The sequence below is a fragment of the Erithacus rubecula genome (genome assembly GCF_903797595.1).
Source record: "Erithacus rubecula genome assembly, chromosome: 1".
In the NCBI taxonomy this organism is placed as follows: Eukaryota; Metazoa; Chordata; class Aves; order Passeriformes; family Muscicapidae; genus Erithacus; species Erithacus rubecula.
The window spans coordinates 25058236-25071684 of NC_136658.1; the positions used below are offsets into that span (position 1 = coordinate 25058236).

A 13449-nucleotide genomic window follows, 5' to 3' on the forward strand; every position below is an offset into this window, starting at 1 on the left:
GACAGTATGCAGTGTACGGTACCTTTGCAGAAAACAGGAAAGTGCAGGTGTGAGCTTGACATTTCTGAGTAGTGAAATTTGGTCTAGTGCGAGAGTTAATGGGACAAAGTCATCTGTGAGGATTTTGTGTGTGACAGGAATATTTATGGTGAGATTTTCAGGGAGAGTGGCAACCTAAAAATGCCAAGATCAGCCTTTAATTTTTTGGCTTATTAAAAAACACTTGTGAATATATGTGTGGAGTAACAAGACATGAATTTACAGTACACTTGCAATTCTGAATAATACTCTGTGTAAATAAAGCATAGTTTACCTTTCCCTGGGAGACAAGTTAACAAGCCTGTGTTTTATGAGTTTATACAGCAGTGTAAGAAAGCATGCATGGTTAATACTGGAGTACTAGTACTGTAGTGTACTGTGGAGTAGCTAAGCCCAATAACATGTCTGCATGCCCACACTTTTAATAGCAGTATAGAAGGAGTGTTTAAAAATGTGGTATACACTTTGCTTCAGGAAGAGAAGGAACATTAGTTGCTTTTTCTTTTAGGGCAAATTAAAGAACATTTGCATTTACTTGTTCTTCAGTAAAGTGTGTGGAGTGGAAAGACATTACTAGTTGTACATGTCATTTTTTTCTCTACTTGGTATTTTCTGAAAGACAATAGCTAACTAAAGGACCAGTAAAGGTTTTGATTGTTATTGATTAAAACCCAATTAACTGAGAGGGGAATTAATTTTAATCCTGTTTGCTTTGTTTTAAAAATGTGCTTATTTTAAATGCTTGAAAATTATTTGGAAAAAAACTATATTTTCAGTAAGAACCATCACCTTTTCAGCTTTAGTTGGGAAGTGAGCAGGTTCTTTGCTTAAGTCCTTAAGAGCACACTTAATTGCTTTATATCACTTTTGTAAGATTTAAATGCTGCTGAAACAGGGACGCTTTCTGAATTGTGGCTTCAGAAAGCTGTTTCTGTTTTAGAAAACTGGCCAGAAAAGTTGTCTAGAACAGTTAACATGGCCCTCAGCTCTGCTAAGGAAACAGCCTTTCATCCTCCTTATATTTCTAAAAGAAGAAGAAAGGTATTAAGAAAAAAAGCACACTTCCTCCCCCTTAACCCCCCCCCACCCCCCAAGAGAACACTGTTCAGACCTTTTTCCTCTCAGAAAGGAAGAAGGGGAGGAACATAAAACTCATTTTGCTTTCCTTTCCAGTTTCATAGCATTGCAGCATCTGGGCTGGGAACAGATTTTGCTTGAAGTTTGCAAGCCTGCAGGACAAAAGGATCTCACAAGTTACACAGATTTGACAGCTACAGCATGTGTTACCACAGCCTCCATGAACTGTCACATACCAAGCTGGGTGTAGGAGGTTTTTGCCTACAGTTGCTGCTCTGACCACCAAATGATTCTTTATAATTTATTTTTCAGTCTCTGAATTTGTTTATATAATTTGCATAAAGCTTCCCACAGAGGCTGAATTGGCCTTGTGGATGTGGACCAAGAATCTGTTTTGGCTTTAGGATCTAGAAAGCTTATTTCTACATCAGTAAAATGTAAGTGCAAATGCCCTGAAAGGGATAAAGGTTAATCCAAGTGTAAATATACTAACACATTCCCCTTCTGAGTATGACATGGTGCTCTTATTTCTCTAGTGCCAAAGGTCAGTAACTTCTTCATTAGACTGAGTTCTACTCATGAGACAATAAAACAGCCTCTCCTTTTCAGACTACAATGGGTCTTCCTGATATAATAAGAGTTGCTAGGTGCTTGCTGAGCTGTGAGAACTTGCAGGGATGGTTAGAGGGCAAGGGAACAGCTGGATTGTAAAGACAATGCAATCCAGATAGGTCCATCCACCACACGGCAGGGCCTGCCCTCCAGTACTGGGCCAATCAGGGCCTAACCTATTAGAGCTGGTCCATCTAAGAACATGGCCAAATGCAAAGCAAGTTGTAGTTATTCCCTTCTCCCTCCAGCTTGTGCATACAGTGGCTGCCTGGCCAGTCAGTGCTTTTTTCTCTTCACTCAAATGTTTCCAGTCAATCTGAGTTATAAATGTTTGTAGCCTCTGTTGTTTATCACAAGTATAACATCCAGAACAGATCAAACTTTCTTTATACAAATGTGTTTACATTTAAGACCCTCCACCAACTCTGTTTTACCAGGAAAAAACTTCAAAACCTGCAAGGCCCTGCATTTAATTTTGGAAAAGATGTTCTCCCACATGCATGCATGTGCAAGGAGAATGTTTTTTCCTCTCTGTAGCAAATGGCATAAGGGTTCCTGGCAAGGCTCAAAATGAAATCCATTATCATCTGTCAGTAAAATGACTTCCAAATTCCAGCTGAATGCTGTGCAACAGTCTCTTTAAAGAAAGATTCCTGCACTTGGTATTATAGTTCTACTGTCTCTAGGTAACTGAATTTTGGAAGTTGTTCAGTGATATCAGCCAGCAAAAAAAATCCAAATTCAGGTATCTCAGGTTTTATTCCTGCCCCTTTCCGAAACAGATCACAAGATTTTATATCTCTCCCTAGAGGGAGAAATCCAAAGAAAACATTCTCCCAGTCTTCAAGAAAGCCAAACTCCCCTTCTCCTGCATTTTCAAATCCTGCATCATTGCATGACTTCTTCTGGCCGTGAAGATCTGCTTCTGTAGCAGTCCTTACTCCTACCACCATCCTGAAAGGGTGACTTGCACAGTAGTCCTGAGCACTAACTGCTAATGTTTCTCAGCAGCCAAACAAAGCAAAGTCTAAATAAGTAGGATTTGAAATATTATGCCATTACTGGCACAAAAAAAAGAAGTTTCTAATCCATTAAAAACAAACATTAACGCCATGGAGGGTAAACAGACTTGAGCTGTATGCCAGAGTTTGCTATGAAAATATTGATGAAAAGAGGTGGAAAGACATGGTGTGTTTATTTTTTTAAGAATGAGAGATTATTTTTTTAAAAAAGGTGTAAGCTGTACTACAATTGGAGTAACTAAATGGCTAGGACCATACTTCTTTGGCTTTGGTAGTCTCATTCAGTGGGCTTTTAGCTGGACAGTTTTTAACAGGGTTTTTTTAAGGTGATGTCTAATGGCAGAATGACTAAATTGCCACATTATAGACTATACTGAAACTGTTGCTTTGACTTTATTTTCCCCTCATTTCTTTCTAAACCTTTATCCTGAGCATATAAACACCCCAATAGATCTGGTTCAGTGAGCATGTTTTGGAAAGAAGTACGTGGAGTAATGACTATTTCCTGCTCTATTTTGGCTCTTAGTCATACTAGTGACTGAAATCTGCTTTATAGAACAGCCATGATTAATTTCCCAGTTCTAAGACTATATCACAAAACCCTATCATGCCTTACAGTGTCACCCACTAAATCCTTTACTCTTTCATAAACCTGAAATGCAACTACTGTCTCCTTTCTGCGGACTAGAAAAGCATCCTTTGCTTCTGTCTTCTCCACTTGCATCATTCCTACTTCACAAGCTTTCCTTACCCTGCATCTCCAGAGTTCAAACTGGACCTCACACTGTGGCACCATAAAGAATCAAATCCAGCGTTGCTCAGTAGGAGCTCATCTTTCATCAGCATTTCTCTCTTGCCAGTCCTTGCTTCTAGACACAGCTGGTCTGTGTGATCTGAACCATACCTGCCAAGAACCCCATCATGTGAACTCCAGGCATAGTGCTCCAATTAACATATTTGTGCAGGTGTGGTCTCCTTCCTCATCAGCTGTGCTGGAATGCCTCCTCTCTTGTTCTTTTTTGGGCACCCCACTACTACCATTTCCCAGGCAATTACATTAAATGACAGAATATGGAAAGGCTAGCTTCTGTGGTATCTGATGATTCAAAGCCTAAAATTTGTGACCCCTCCTGTGGAAAATCCAGATAATTCAAGAATTTACTTACTCCTAAGGACATCATTCATGCCCTGAATCTGTATAGTCCATATAGTGAATCTGAATAGTGTCCCCTGCAACTGCTCTACAGAAAAGGATGGTGAGAACCAGGTGATGGAGATGAGCAGGCTATTGGCCAGGCCCTCATCTTGCACCCTCCAACCAAGACAGTGAGAGCTGGAAAGTATTATGAAATGTGGCTTACCTATGTGGAATTATCTGTAAGGGAGTAGCATTCCTCAGCTTCTTTGGAAAAACATTATGCAGTTATGTGAAATAACCACAAAATAAGACAGTTTTCTGTCCCATCAAAGTCCATGTATATATCCTTTGTACAAGATTTTAGCAAGTCTTAGCAATATGGGAATTTGAAATAATTTGTGGGGTCTTTTTTTCTGCAAATGACTGCAAACCCAAGGCTCTGTCAGAGTGATTTAATTCTTAGAAAACTATTTATTTAAAGATCAAATTAAATAATTTTAGGAAAGATAGTATTTTCATCCCTATTAGATGCTAACACATGCTTTAATGTAAAAGCCCCACTTATTACTGACAGACATTGTATAATAAATAAAAGTTAAAAAGGAGATTTGGCAATGCTTTATCATCAACATTGGATAGCTTCTGCCATGACCAGCCATTTATATGGATTCAGTAAGCTTTATGCATATAAAATGTGGCAAGTTTTTATGTTATATCATTGCAGGGATTGAGTTCAGAACCATTTCTAATTAGCAGTTTTCTTAGTTAACAAACTATGTTAGCACTAATTCCCATCAGTCAAATTCCTTAACTCACATTAAGAGCAGTCAAAATGAAAAAGCAGGCGTTTTTCCATCTCTCTCCATCTCATTACTTCAGAGAAAGCAAAACATTTACTGTGCCAGGGCTGCAAGATGTGGAGGACCATTAACAGAAAAGGTACAGTACATAGTTAAAATCTGCCATGCTCCAGATGCATAGACTTGCTTGTGCCAGTGCTTTCAGATCATGCGTCCTTAATACTTACTTTGTATCTAGTGATTTTTAAGAGAGGTAGTAGTCAGCTTTTGAAAATAATGTGGAGAGATTTGATATAAATAGCTGAGCTCAGCATAGGGCACAGGTGGCCCTATGTACCAGCTATGGTGTCTAAACTCTAATTCTCAAATGCACACTAGGGCTTGGAGTATGTAAATACTGTAAAGTCATTGTGGCAGTCATTGGGTATGTCAAATTAGGACTGTGAGCAAAATGAAAGAAAACAGATTTATTAGTTTTCTTTAAAATATAAGTTACATACCGACAGAAAGGTTTTTTTTTTGTGAAAACATGTTTTTTCACTTGCCTTGAATTATCTTTGCTTTTCTTCAGCATCCTGCAAAATCCTCTGATGACTAAACAATCATAATTTAAAGAAAACACTGACAAATTAGTTATTTTTGCTGCAAACACCAGTAAACCTTGAGTGCCATTACTACCAGTGTGGATCAATGAACTTCAACTTGTCTGGTTTCCATTTAGAAAAATAGCTCACATTTGCAAGATTTAATCAAACTTTTAAATTTTTTTCCATTTTGTAACAGGAAATACTGTCTTCCAGGACAGAAGACTAACTAAAAATTGGAAGTCTTCTAATGTAATGTAGTTTAGACAACACTAGAAAGACAGACCTATTCCGCCAAAAAGCGTCAGAGTTTGGATTGAATAAAAGACTACTCTGAAAATAAATCACTCCTAGAGTGGTTTTCATTTCAGAGGTGATGGAATTATATTTTGGAGATCATACAGCTTTTGCACAAAAGGCTCAATCAGCACTTTATGTTCCTTTTAAGACTTGAGATTCCAAACTGGAGCAAACATATCTCTGTTGGTTGTTTTGGAGTGGTAAGTTAGCTGTGGGAAAAGCTTATCAGTTCTGTAGTAAGGAAATTATAGACTATTAAAGCTCAACACGTACCTCACTCAGACCTTGCCATCAGAGTTCAAGTAATTCTGGATGCTTTGAACAAGAGGCTGATGCCCAGATCTGTAGGCACTGAGCTCCCCAGGCACCTAGAGTGACCTGAGCTTTTGTATCTGCCTTGTTCATCTTTGCTCACATGCCCTGAATCACCGGAGGTATCCTTACCTTTGATCAGAGTGCTGTCTAATAGGGAAAAAAACAGGGCAGAATGAGGCGGATTGCCCTTCTTTTCTGCTCAGAATGAGTGGGTTAGAACATGCAGTAAGTACAATTGGTAGCACTTCTCATCCAGTGGTTCTAATAGATTTTAAGGAAATGTTTGTCAGTTGATTCACTACATGTACTATTTTCCTGTTCAAATCAGAGACTTGGAGATCTTTCCTGCCAAGAACAGTGGAGTGCCCTGTAGAAAATGCTGCCCTTTTTTGCTTTTCAGAACATAGCAAAATAATGGAAGACTTCACAGTGTCATAAACCAATTTTTCCCCAAGTGTTCATGATAAAAGATTATTGATGATGCAGCTTGGCCTTTAGGAGGCATTCCTCAAGGCTTCATTTATTCCATCATTGATATTGCATCAAGTAGCCAGGAACAGAGTGATCTTGTGAAAGAATGAGTACATTCCTGATCATGATTTTATCAATAAAAACAATGCAAGGGCATGGAGAAAACAAAGGAGTGGCAGAGCTCAGAACCCTGGGAGCCACTGGATCACTCCTCCAACACATGAGCAAAGCAGTCTGTACAGCTTGAAGTGTGGTGAAGGGTGAGAATGCACTAAAGGCAGGCATTTGAGCCTGGAAGAAAATAGTTCCAATTCTCTTAATGCAAATATGCTAAAACTGTGCCATGGCAATATTACCATTTGAGACTATGCTATGTGTTCAATGTCTTTTTAAACCGAGATATCTTGACCTGCCTTAACCCATACATTTGCCTATCCTCCCATGCTGGTATCTAGACCTCCATTTATGTATTTGGAATTTTAAAAATTGTTGAAAGAAAGAAACATTATGCACACACTTTCATCCATTTGTTTTCCTCAAGTCAGTGGGGAAATAGAACATTTTAATCGTATTTTGAAAGGCTCCTGACCTAGACAGGAAGCCCTGGAACTCACTTGACTTCTTAAAAGAACAGCTTATCAGCCTGGTAAGGATCAAACTGGGGGTATTTTGCCCAGCTGCTTTCTGTATGAGAATTCTTTATGTATGAGAATCCGATGTGGTGTTTTTTGAGTGTTTTTTTCTAAGTGCAGAGACACTTGCATACAGTAGTAGGTCTAAAAAATAAATTTGAGAAAGAAAGAACAAGGCAAAGCAAAGCCAGTTGTAACATTAAATATCTGTATTTTCACTGTGGATGAGTATACATTTGTAAAGCTGGAGCTGCAAAACTCAGGTGAGATTCTTGATAGCAATAGAAGAGCAAGATTGTTCTCTAAGCTAATGAATGCTCAGTGTTTTGTATCTAGGAAAAGAAAAGTACAAGCATAGGAAACCAAACATCAGTAGGGATTCCATCTTTCAGGAACAGGTGTATGTGAGAGTTAACCTCCACACTTCACCTGGAACAGAAACAGTGGGATGTGTGTACATGCTGAATCATGAAACTATTGTATTTCCTATCTTATCACTTGGTTGTTTCAAACTTACACTCATGACCTTGAGTTCTAAAAAATACTTCAAATTATGAAAATATTTTGACAAATCTAGTGTAAGATAGACTTGTTATCCAAGATAGAGCTTATGGTAGAGACCTCTATTATTGGCTAGATGGCAGTAGAGTTTATTTATGTTTTGATGTACACTGTGTATCATACCACTTTGAAATTCAGCTCACTCTACTAGTGGAAGTTTCTAATATCACTGATATACTTGTCCCTATCCTAATGCTGCTGTGTTCTATTACATCAAGCAAAAAGTGATTTTCATAAGGACAGTTTACTGTTTGTGTCCATACTTCCTTCATATTCGTGGAATGAAAAACCAAGCACTTGACCCTTTTCAAGAATAGACTTCTAATTAACATTATACAAATCAGCCAGATGCCTACTGCTTCAGGGTGAAAAAACAGTGACAGCTGTTTTCTCTCAGCTTCTTGGTAGACTCCTAGTTTATGTGTTTCCAGTAGCCCCTCTACTTGGTTTGTACAATAGAGGGTTTGGGCAGGATATGGGCTTTGGTTTGCAAGTGTAGAGATGTGGACTCATGATAATTAATCCTCTTCATGGTGGGGACAGGAGTAGCTGTGTGAGCACCAAGACTTTTGTGTCCACTCACAGAATGTCAGTCAAGATGGTTGTTTAACTCGTCTGGCAGAAGGAGGATTCTGTTGGTGCAGGAGTCTCCATGTCTCCAGAGTCTCCACAGGCAGGGTGGCTGCAGCTGGAGAGAGAGTTTAGGCAACACAGCACGTAGGGGAAGCTCTGGCAGCCAATCCCTGTGATTCCCAAGAACGCTAAGAATACCAGTGGTTTGCAGACCACATAAAGTACACTATGGTAGGATTCCTGGATACTGAACTTCTACAAGCCCTGCGGTGCAGTACCATTCACCAGCCCACCAGATTCTGGCAGAGCAGGGAAAACACAGACCACCCTGGCCCAAATATCTTTCAGAGAATCAGGCAACATGCTGTGCCACTATCGAGTCACAGACCACCAGTATGGTTTAGGTCTGGTCCCCTAAATGGGTGTTGGTGCAGCTTGATGACATTATGCAACCCCTGTCTCTTTCAGAGAAGGAAACCACCCTGCAAGGAAAGTTTCCACAGCGTCATTGGCGTCAATCTGTAGCTGACTGGGACAAGTTTCCTGAGGCCCCAGGGAATGGACACACTGAGATTCAGGCTTGGATCTGAAAATCCTGAGGCCCAGAGGAGCTGTTTTACATCTTCTACCTCCTCTTCTTTGATCCACTGTTCAAAGCATCCTGTGGAGGCCCTTGGCTGCAGCTGAGGCTAGTGCCCCTCTGCAGCAGCAACTGCCTTCAGCCCCGCTGCTCTGCCTTTGCTTTACCACCTGTTAGTGGAAATGCTCTCCCAGGCAGCCTCAAGCCCGAGGAGATTAGACCAGTTCATATCTGAAATAACAGGGGAGCACAAAATTTTAAAATTACTTGTTCTGCTTAGTGGTGCTCCCCCTTGGCCCCCTGTCCCCGCTGAGCAGCTGCCCCCTCCCACCCCCCAAAGCCCCTTGGAGCAGCTGCTGTCCGTCTGGCTGCCTTGGCCTTCTTGTCAGCTGTTTGATGTCACCCATCAATCTTCCATCTTTCCTGCAAATCTCTGATGATCAAGTTTCACGTATCCAGGACTCTGGCCGTAAAGCCCCTTTCACTGGTATAATTAGTAATTAGAGGAATAATGTTAGCAAACTCCTCTTGGCATAAACAGACACTCAATCCCCATCTGTCAGGTCAGGAAATTAACATTGGGGTGAAGGCCCAATACGGATTTTTCTATGTGAGGTGAATGACCGCACACACTCCCCACTACTTAATTAAGCTGGCCACGTGACAAGTGGGAGCTATTTATAAGTGACCACTTCAATTATAAACAATTTCCAGTGTTTTGAAAGTCATCGCGTCTTTCCTGCTATGAATCTCCATAGGCTTTGAAAGGAATGGTCTCTCTCAGCAATGCTCATAATGCTCAATAAGGAGCTACAGGGTCGTTGATGATTAATGTTCAAGTCCATGAATTTTTTTGGAGCTGCACTGCTGAGATGACACCATTCAGTGGAGTTATCCTGTCATTCAGGTGTGACAGATAAGGCAAACTGAAGATCAGATCTCTTCACTGTAGACATCTTCACTGCAGCTAACAAACTCCTGATATTCAGCAGTGTGTAAAACTCAAGACAGACTGGTTCAGACTGGAAACAAGGCAGCATGTACTTAGCGTGGAACAGGCAAAATTGAATGTTTTATTATCCTGTAATAGACATTATAACTCAAAGATAAGATAATTGAAGAAAACCCTATGCCTTATGTTCTGCAGGAGACTGGAGCAGATGATCACAATGGCTTCTTCTGGCCTTATCATCTGTATTGTTTTGCCCCTCCTAAGAACTACTTTTTTCCCTTCTGCAGAGAGGAAGGTTCATTTACGACTGAGGATGAAGCTTCTGGTTCTTCCATAATTATATGAGGGAAAGCCAGAAGTTGTACAGCTGGGCAAAGGCTCAGCAGTGGTTAAGATCGGAAACCCTTTCCTGGGTTTTTTGTTTCGTTTATAGGTGTTGGTGCAACCAAAACAAAGATGAACAAGCCAAGTCTGTGGCTGTGTTCCATGCCTGTAGTACAGGACTGTAAATACGAAACCACAGCACCACAACCAAGGCAATTCATATGTGCCCAAAGGTTTGCGTTGTTCTTTAACCCAGTTCTGCCTGGTCTCTCCAGAAGGAAAGCAATCTCTTTTCAGGTTTCTGAGCTAAATAAGACATAACAGCACATGGTGGTTTCAGGAATGGGCAGAGAAACTTGAGTCACACTCAGATAAGAACCATTGCTAAATGGAAATGGGAAAATATGATCTGATTTTTAAAGTAGTATTTAACTTCAAATTACCAAGGCCACTTCTTAGCTTAAGGGAACCTACCTCTGGGAGCTTGAGAGATAGGGTGAACCACAGCTTCTAGAGTAGAGATGAGGACTTTCTAAAGAAGGAGAGGACCTCTGAAAGTTATATGTTTCCTGTCATAGTCATTTTCTTTGCAGGATGTGTAGCTGAAGAAGGATTCAGACAATTATTTTTCTGTTGGAACCATTTCCAAGTATTTTGAACACTGTGTCTAAAAATCAAGCTGGAGATTGAGTTAGATACAAAATAGAAATTAATACTTCATGACAGGATAAACTGTATGAAAAACAGGGTTAAATTCATACAGTAGCATAACCTCATACTTTTGACCTGATGCATACCTCACAATGTGTCGGGATTGTTATGGGCTTATATGTCCAAAGAGCAGAGCAGTTGTTGGTTCCTGTGAAGTTGTTTATTGTAAAGGCTCATCAGTCTCCAAAGGCAAGGAGTCCAAGTCTGTAAAGTCTGTGTTAAAGCTTTCTGACATGAAGTTCCAATTAAAGCAGAAGCAGCTCTCGGTGCAAGGGGTACAGAGTCTTGAGAGGCAGATGCTCCCTGGCCTGCCTTCTTCCGTTCTTCTCTTCTTGCTCTTCCTCCTCTTCTTCTTTCATGTGGTGGTAGTGATGATGATGATGGTGGAGGAAGAGAGAGCGAGAGAAAGAGCAAGAGAGCTCTCACTCCAGTACACAGATTTTTATTTACAAATTACCCAATGAGCTAAAAACACAAACCTGAAGCATTTCTTTTAAACCTATTAGATTCTGGTCCTGTAATACAAAAATTTAGGTATAATTTGCACATATAGCCTGTCTGTTCTATCTGAAGAATGTAAGCAATATTCTTACTATATTTTTATTATGTCTAGAACTATGTTTTTGAGCTCTCATTGCAGCTTGTTTCTGAAACTTGTTTTCTACATCAGATTCTAAGGCTTTTTCTCTTTAAGGCACTTGAAACGTATTTTTATTTACTTAAAACTAAGATTTATACTTCTACTTCATATCTATGCAACTTAATAAAATTTCTACTTACTTAAAACTAAAGCTTGCACCTCTATTTCATGTCTGTGTGGCTTAACATATTTTAATTTCTCTAAAATCTTTAATTCAAACCCTGCATTTTGATCTCTCTCTGAGGAACTCAGAAAAGCCTGTTTTTCACACTCCAACAGAAAGTCTTTGACCTTAACTGTTCAATAGTACTGTCTTAAAATATTTTTCTGAATTATGTTCCTAGGCATCAAAGACGAAAGGTGAGCTCGAGGAAAAATAAACCAGTTATGTAGGATCACCCTGACATCCTTAACAACTGATAACTTAAGGTCGCTTTCAGAAGCCCCTGTCACTTGAGCTAACTGAAACAACTGGTAACAGCAGAGGTTTGCTATTTGATGGTGAAAGAGCATGAAAAAGAGATGAGGTCATACAATTTTTACTACCCCATACTATTGGATTTTGGAGAGAATGTATGCCAGGTGAGGAGTGGTGAGATGCAGACTCTGTTCCCATGGGGACCGTGATCACAGTGGTTCCCCTCTGCCAGCTCCAAACAAGCTGTGATCCTTGTGTCCCATCTCTGTTCCCTGAACCTTACTGCAGTTCTTCCTTTTTTCTGTTTATAGATACATGTTGTAGTTCAATCCTTTCTCCCCCATGCCTTCCTCAGTTTCTTGGCTCAGCTTGTCTCTGTCCCCCTTCTCTGATTTGTGTCACTAGCATTGACTAGTTCACTGATCACTGAGTTTACAGTAATTTCGCCCTACCTGTGTTTCTCTACATCTCTGTAGCTCTGTCCCACTCCAGCTTCTCAGAATCTTCAATTACTCTTGGCGTTCACCCTATTTTCTGTCTTCTGTATGCTCTGCTCCCTCTCCAGCCTTGAGCTCTGTGTAGACCAACACTTTTACCTTGCACACAACTCTTAACCAGAATTGATGTCTCTCCTGCCACACGTCTTCATCTGACAGGTTTCCAAATAGCTTGTGACGCCATCCTTCTCCCCAAGCAGATTCTTTCTTTTTCAGATGCCTCCTCCTCAATTCTTCTGAATGTGGCCTTCTGTTTTACTCAGTATCAATTGGTTTTGATTCCTTCTCTCTTCCCTCTGCCCTCCAAATCTGCTTCCATTCAGGTCTTCTCCACTATTTTCTCTGATTGCCAGTAGCAGATCATCACAATCCTGAGGAGTGTCTGTCCTACCACTATTAATTACAGGAGCAGTAACTGTAAGAAGCAACGTTCTTGACTTCTTATGCATGCAGGGAATGCATAAAATCCTCAGTGACTTCACATGCACAGCTCTGACCTGTGCATGTCAAAATGTAAACTTTGAACTTGGCCAAGCTTTGATAGTTTTCACAATGAGAAAATGAGGAACAGTCCTGACTCAAAATCCATTCTTTCTGATAGGGCTACATTTTCTTTTGAACATTAATACTACTACAACTTCAAAAAAAATGAAGAATATGATCAATATGAGAAAAAAGTCTACAAATTAATTTTTCTTTTTAATTTTTTCTTTTTTCTTCTATTTTATTTTTGGTTTTAGTTGTTTTTTTCCAAACAGGTGTCTTATCATGAAGATGACTATGACCAGGACAGGCTAGGAACAGAGAGGGAGAGGACAAGTGAGTGGAGACCTGAAAAGGAAAAAAATCTATGCAAAGCTGTCTGTGTCTTCATTTCTTTAGCAGCAGTAATTCTTTAACAGCATTTGGTTATTATGGTCCTCTTTTCACTCCTCTGCCTATCTTGCCTCCTCCTACTTCATTCAATCCTTTCTCTAATTCCCTGTCCCCAACATTTTTATTCTTCGGTTCTGTACCTGTTTCATTTTCTGCTGTGTCTCCTTATGCTCACTTTGCACATAATTTTGTTTTTTCTTTCTTACTCTGCCTCTTAATTATCTCTGAAATCTCTTCTCTTGGCTCCTCTCTCATGTCATAATTTTCTTCCCCCCTTCAGTCTATTCATGGAATAATTCTGACTGAAAAAAAAGAAAAAGCCAAGAA

At 39.9% G+C, this 13449-nt stretch overlaps 1 long non-coding RNA gene across 1 annotated transcript in view; it reads left to right on the forward strand.

Annotated features, from left to right (window-relative positions):
- The first annotated feature begins 13013 nt into the window (after positions 1 to 13013).
- The window catches only part of LOC306802443, a 38324-nt gene continuing 37888 nt past the window's right edge, over positions 13014 to 13449 (forward strand). Inside the window, exon 1 of the long non-coding RNA XR_013774367.1 lies at positions 13014 to 13133. This is a non-coding gene — a long non-coding RNA (uncharacterized lncRNA). The remainder of the gene's footprint in view (positions 13134 to 13449) is intronic.